Source organism: Orcinus orca, chromosome 9, assembly GCF_937001465.1.
Source record: "Orcinus orca chromosome 9, mOrcOrc1.1, whole genome shotgun sequence".
Lineage (NCBI taxonomy): Eukaryota > Metazoa > Chordata > Mammalia > Artiodactyla > Delphinidae > Orcinus > Orcinus orca.
Window position 1 is genome coordinate 39,494,227 of NC_064567.1, and position 6,000 is coordinate 39,500,226.

General features: G+C 38.0%; 1 long non-coding RNA gene across 1 annotated transcript in view; it reads right to left on the reverse strand.

The window, feature by feature from the left end:
• The window catches only part of LOC117201344 (uncharacterized), a 75,979-nt gene extending 70,339 nt beyond the window's left edge, over window positions 1-5,640 (reverse strand). The window contains exons 1-2 of the long non-coding RNA XR_007479438.1: window positions 5,543-5,640; window positions 4,272-4,438 (exon numbers count right to left, since the gene is read on the reverse strand). This is a non-coding gene — a long non-coding RNA (uncharacterized LOC117201344). The remainder of the gene's footprint in view (window positions 1-4,271; window positions 4,439-5,542) is intronic.
• Window positions 5,641-6,000: the final 360 nt, after the last annotated feature.

Here is a 6,000-nt window from a genome sequence, read left to right on the forward strand (position 1 = left end):
AACCAGAGACCACTGAGAGTGAGCACTCGCTGTGAGAAAGAACAGAACCTCTAAGAAGGAGACCACAGGTAAGTTCTATCTTCCATTTTTACCAACAGAGTAGTTCTGAAGCACAAGAAGAAAGTGTATGGGAGAAAAAAGCCGAGTTCATTGAAAGTTATCCTCTTACTTTCCGTAATATTCACACATGAGCCTCTCCTCCAGAAGTTTCTTATATGGTCCCATTTCCTCAAACTTGCAAATAATAGCAATGTAAAATGTCAAAACGTTGATTTTTACATATAATAACTTAGCAAAAATGTAATAAGCACCTGAATATCTACTCTAGGCTTGATACTGGAGATAGAAAGGTGACCACAAGTGTGGTCTCTCTCCTTACAGAATTTTAAACCTAGTGAGGAGACTAAGAAAAAAGGTGAGAGTAAAACACAGCCTCTTACATGAGAGGTGAGTGCAGGGTCCCATGGGAACACAGAAGAGCGTCATCAACTCACACCAGGGAACCAGTGAAGACTTCCTGGAGAAGAGTATGCATAAGCTGACTGTTAAAGAATCAGTAAAAGTTATCCCTGTAGAGAAAGAGGGACAGGGACCCTAGACTGCAGGAGTGTGATGCACTCGGAAAGTATAAGTGATTATGGTTTAGATGGAGGAGTGCCAGCAGTTAAGGCAAGAGCAATTACCTATGGGGCGGAATAAAGAAAGAATTTTCAGGCTAACCAGCAAATCTGTTCTTTATCCTGGGTATACTGAAAATCACTGTAGATTTTTTAAAATTAATTTTGAGGTATAATTTATGTACAAGAAAGTACACTCATCTGAAGCATATAGTTCAATGAGTTTTGACAGACATTTAAAGATGTATAAATACAACCATAATTAAGGTCAGAACATTTCTACTACCCACCCAAATTTCCTCAAATCCCTTTGTAACTTATCCCTCCCTCCCAACCCAGCCCCAGGCAACCATTAAGCTACTTGTCTCTACAGATGAGTTGGATTTGCAGGTGTGGAATAAGAGGTTGTTCCCAGTTTGAGGCTCACATGAATAAAGCTGTTATAAAAATACCTAGGAGTGGAATATCTGGCTCATATGGTAGGCATATATTTAACATTTTAAGAAACTTCAAGTTTTCCAAAGTGGCCATATGATTTTATATTTGCGCCAAACATGTATGACAATTCCAGTTGCTCTACATCATCTCCAACGATTGGTATTATCAATTTTCTAACAGGCTTATAGTAGCATCTCATTGTAGTTTTTTTTTTTTTTTTTTAAGATGTTGGGGGTAGGAGTTTATTCATTTATTTATTTATTTTTGCTGTGTTGGGTCTTCGTTTCTGTGCGAGGGCTTTCTCTAGTTGTGGCGAGCGGGGGCCACTCTTCATCGCGGTGCGCGGGCCTCTCACTGTCGCGGCCTCTCCCGTTGCGGAGCACAGGCTCCAGACGCGCAGGCTCAGTAGTTGTGGCTCACGGGCCTAGTTGCTCCGCGGCATGTGGGATCTTCCCGGACCGGGGCTCGAACCCGTGTCCCCTGCATCGGCAGGCGGACTCTCAACCACTGTGCCACCAGAGAAGCCCCTCATTGTAGTTTTAATCAGCATTTCTCTGATGACTAATGATGTTGAACATCTCTTCATGTGTTTTTTTGTCCATTTATATATCTTCTTTGGTGAAGTATTTGTTCAAATATTTTAACCAATTTTTTGTTGTTGGGGGAAGGAGTTGTTGGTCATAATTATTGAGTTATAGGATTTCTGCATATATTCTGGACCTAAGTCCTCCGTTAAATATACTATTGTGAATATTTTCTCCCATTCTACATTTTGAATTTCATTTTCTTAATGGTGTCTTTCAAAGAATGAACATTTTTAATTTTGATAACATCCAATTTATCTTATTTTTTTTCTCTATGGTTCATGTTTTTGTGCCCTATTCAAGAAAGCTTAGACATAAAAGAATTAACACAACCCTGGGAGAAAATCCTAAATGTATATTTTTGTCTATTCCATGTGCATGTAAACTGTTTACCCTCTTCTTAACTGGTTGGGATAGAAAAGAATGCATACCATAATCCCTTAGCCATATTAATTTGCTCTAAAAATAGATAACATGTCTAACATAGTAGGTGTGATCAGGGCTACCACTTGATTAAGCGGGTAGTTAAGTCTATGTTCATTCTCCAAGGTCCTTCCGGTTTCTGCAGGAGGCAGACTGATGAATTAAACGAAAACACAATAGGTAATACCACCCCTACATTTTTGAGATCCTTAAAGATGGCACCAGTTTCTGCCATCCCCTCTTCCATACACATATAGCAGGATGAGATATTGTGTTTTATTTCTCCCTTAGCACATGTAGGTAGGGCGGCCTTCCCCACTATGACTGTTATTTCCCTATAGGTCAAGGACTGAAAGTAGGAGTTATTCTGTCAATTATGTCAGCCCCATTTATACATTCATAGAATAAAGAAATGACCATTGGCCAAGTATATGGACCCAGCCAACTGTAAGCCAAATTTGGCCCAAGACTCCATTTATTACCTGGTCTCCATAGCTTCCTACTCTAACATGGCTCAATGATGTCTTTCCCAGTCTTCCGTTATTAATGTCAACTTAAGACTTCTGTCTAATAATCCTCAAAATGTCTGGGTATTCCCCTTTCCCCAGGGGACATTTACCCAAGTAAATGGATATAGGTTCTTTCGGGGAAGGACTGAAGGCATCATTAAAACATTGATATATTTTTGCCATGGTTATATAGAATCCTTCCTCCTGTGGACACTGTCACCTCATTAGTCAGTGGTCTCTGGGTCTAAAACATGTCTCAGGCACCTGGGAAAAAGTTCATGGCTTTTTGTTGAGGAAATCATCCTCAGCTCATCTATCCTTGCTACATTTTGAATTATGTACCAGTATTGTACGAGAGTATTTAGTTGCCTACCTATTTTGTCCCTAGGGATGCCATGTTCATTCAAGAACTTTGGGAAGTTTGAGCCAATATTTCTTTAAGTATTTTTTTTTCTGATCTGTTCTCTTCTTTCTTGCCACATTCTGATTGACTATATTTTAAATTTGTTGAAAATTTTCCACAAGTCTCTAAGATTTTTCTATTTTTGATATAGTTTCTGTCTCATTTTTAGATTTTTCCCCAAATCCAATGATTCTCTCTGTCAAATTTATTATGCTACTAACTAGTGCAATATTTTTAAATTTCAGATATTATACTTTTCAGTTGTAGAATTTTTGTTTTGATCTTTTTATATTTTCCATTCATCTTCTGAGACAATCTTTCCCTTCATTACTTACTTGAACATACTTATAAAAGCTACTTTAAAGTTCTTTTCCGAAAAATAAAAATATGGATCATCCAAGGGTTCATTTCAGCTGATTGTTTTTCCCCCTGAAAATGGTCACATTTTCCTGTCTCTTCATATTTCAAGTAAAAATAGATTTTATCCTGAACATCACAAAATTTATCTTGTGGAGTCTCTAGATTTTGTTACATTGTTCTGAAGAATGTTGTTTTTGTTTTAGCAGAAAATATAGGCAATTAACTTGGTTAGAAACAAACTTTAACAACTGTTTCAACTGCAGTGGATGGCAATTCAAATCTCAATTAAGTTCTTTCATTTTTAGCATCACTGAATCTATCCTTACAGGTGTGATCTAAGCCAGCTAGACATTGGGCAGAGTTTACACATTACTATGGGTACCCATGCTTTTTGACAAAGAAATGAAATGCTCTGAATTTCTCTCTCTCCTTTGGCCTTATCTTGACATTCTTCCAGCTTGCAGCAACCTGTTAATGTTACATGCACTTACTTTATCCCTAATTAAGGAAGAGAGAGTTAATCAGATGCTTCTATCATTCTCCATCTAGAAGTCCAGGTATAGGCTTCATATATATTTTAGTTCTAAAGAGCTTCCCTAAATCACTTGGGACTCAAATTTTCCCTGCAGGAATATCTATAGGATTACGGATATTCCTTTCCCTAAGATTTAAACTATAGGGGCCAAGAATTTTATTGATTCTGATGGCTCATTGGTCATGCATCTTTGTCATCCTTCCTTGGAAGAACAAAGTGGATCCTTCAGGATCTAGTTAAAGTGGTACAATTTCCAGGAAAGTCTACCTGACTCTCTTATAATCACCCTCAGGCTTCCATGAATTTCTCTGAACCTTTCTGGAAACGTTTCATATCAACCAATGTACAAAATCATATGTACCATTATCTTTTATAATTTTATAAGTATGAGTTTACACATACCTGGGGTTTCCATTTTCTGGCTCTCTCCTTTCTGGGATGGTCCCCTCACTTTCCTTCAGCTATAGCTGCCATAAGTTCTGTCCTCTGATTCCTCTGGTCATGAAGCTAGTAGGTTTTCTATGGATGTTTCAGCTGCCTTATATCAAGACATGATTTTCATCCCCAGGCTAAAACCACAAAAACAGGGAACTCACCATTTGCCATTCCTTTTTTCTAATTTTTGCCCCACTCCAAAAAATCTATAGACTGAGTTTAAAGTATCTGTGGAATATTCAGTTGGAGATGTCAAGTTTGAAAATAGATGGGCCAAAGCTGGATTGGGTACCTCAAACTATGGAGGAATTTTTCATAACTAAATTCTCCCTTGCCTTTATCCATTATTGAAGAAGAAAGTTCAATAATCAACTTTATAGTCCACCTTAAAATTATGGACAGCCAAGTGAAACTTTATCAGAGATGCATCTGAACATATGTTGGGTGGGCTTTCTAGTGAATATTTTGCTTTCTAATTTAAAAAAATAGACTCAGCTGTTTATTCCTTCCTCCATGTTCCCTTTCTGGATGTGATGCCAGGAGATGTAGCATCCATTGCATGACTAGGAAGCAATAAGCATGAAGACAAAAGCCAATATGCTAACAATGCTGGAGCAAAAAGGCAGGTGGAATTTGGATCATTACTGACTAGAAGGTCTTCTGCAAAAGCCATAGATGGACTATCTCTGGATTTATTATTCAGTAAGTGGGAAAAAATATGCACTATTTTTTTAGCTGTTTGTCAGATTTTGTGTAATAACTGATATTTTCCTAATTGATACCATAAATATATAGAAAACAACTCAAGAAAGATCTAGGCAGGAAAGAAGTCAACAGGGTAGACATAGCAGTTGAAGCCACGGTTTGAATGAGATCACCAAGTGAGAATATTATACAGTAAAAGGAAAACAGGGCTAAGAACAAGCGTTGGAGAACACTGGCACTTAAGAACAACTGCTAGAGGAAAGAAGCTGCTGGAAAAAGATATATGACTATAAGGAAAAAGAATAAAAAAGAGAAAAGGATGACCTAGAAACCAAAAGAGGAAAAAGTAGGTGTCAGTGTTCAAATGCTACAAAGTAGAGCTAACCAAAGCACAGGAAAGGGTCCATTAAGTTTGGTGATATCAAAGTAGAGCATATTAGTGAAACAGAAAACAGGTTCTAATAAACCTGGCTTGCAGATAATCTGTTTCTCAGATACAAACTGGACTGCACCAATCACCCCAGTAAATGTACCTCTCACGGTAGGCTGTTGGTCGCAGAGCCGATCCTGAAACGGGACGTGGATGGATCATTGCTCCAACTGGAAATACAATTCAAAGTGCAGGCTCTATGGAAAGGAGGACAATAGGGTCTTTCTTAATATGAAAGGCAGCATATTTTATATCCCTTAAAAACAAAAGTAACAGCTTCAGTTTAGAATGATCTACCAAGTGGGCAACAGGGTGGATTTTCTTGACCCTTTCACTTTTAAAAGAACAGCAAGATGCTAAGGTTTAATACCTGCCTGGTTCCCTGCAGCCGAGACACAGGCCTCAAGCATGCTTTGAAGATGACAGGCATTTGAGTCAGTGATGATATAGGTACAGAAAGGGAGAAGAGGAGGGGATAAAATGGAATCAGTGAAATATAGTGAAGAAAGGAACTTATTAAGTGCTCTTTTCTTCTTCTTGTCAGTAATCAATAATATGAAA